This window comes from Triticum urartu, chromosome 3 (genome assembly GCF_003073215.2).
Source record: "Triticum urartu cultivar G1812 chromosome 3, Tu2.1, whole genome shotgun sequence".
NCBI classification, from domain to species: domain Eukaryota; kingdom Viridiplantae; phylum Streptophyta; class Magnoliopsida; order Poales; family Poaceae; genus Triticum; species Triticum urartu.
The window spans coordinates 357,050,859-357,051,869 of NC_053024.1; positions in this window are offsets into that span (position 1 = coordinate 357,050,859).

Genomic DNA, 1,011 nt, shown 5'->3' on the forward strand with positions numbered 1-1,011 from the left:
AAAACAAGCATACTAACAGCAAGAAGCCATGTTCATGAATCTAACCATGGCAAGAGAAAGTTCATAGCATGCATGGATCACTAACAACACCCATGGCAAAATTGATTAACATGTATACAATCTGCCAGGAACATTTTATAGCAAAAGTAGAGCAATATTAATACATGCTAGGTCACTCTATAAATGCAATCAGGGGCATCGATGGATAGAGCATAACCGTATGTCCAAAACATCCTTACTGAAGCAACTCAAAACAAGCATGGATCTCACTGTAGCATCAAAATTTACATGGCATAAAAATAACAGCAGGCACAAGACTTAGCAAAATCCTAAGACCCTGAAATCAACAATATCACGAAGGCTGCTTTGCATGCTTGTGCTAGTCACCACATTGATCAAAAAAATACATGGCAAGCATCTCTGTAAAGATGGCATGGCATATTTCAAAACACATGTAGAGCTCATGCCCATATGATGCACACAACAAATGTGACAAAAATGACAAAACATCATAATCTGATAAGTAGCAGTATTAAACATTTTATAGCACTCTTGCATCAATGATTTAGGCATCAAGATGAACTCAAACAAGCATGCCACAATGGAATGAAATGAAGAGCATCTCACAATGAACATTTTGATATCTCATATGCATGAAACAGAGCTACGGTCATGGAGTTATGAGGCAATGAACAGAGGCACAAAATGTTGCAGAGAAAGGGACTTAGAGATATTTTTACCCCGCGAATCTCAGATCTAAGGTTTGCACGTCTCTCGAGGTTCTCCGAAAGGAGCTGACCGGAGTTGGAGAGGACGATGGAGAGGTGCCAGATCCGGGACGCCGGAGTGGGGAAGATGGCCGGGGACCCGTGCCGGAGCTTGCGGGCGGCGGGGTCGGCTCCGGGCGGTGCCGCGGCGGACGAGGCGAGGCGGCGGCCGGCTCCGGGCGGCGCGGCGGCGGATGAGGCAAGGCGGCGGCCGGCGCTGGGCGGCACGGCGGCGGACGAGGCG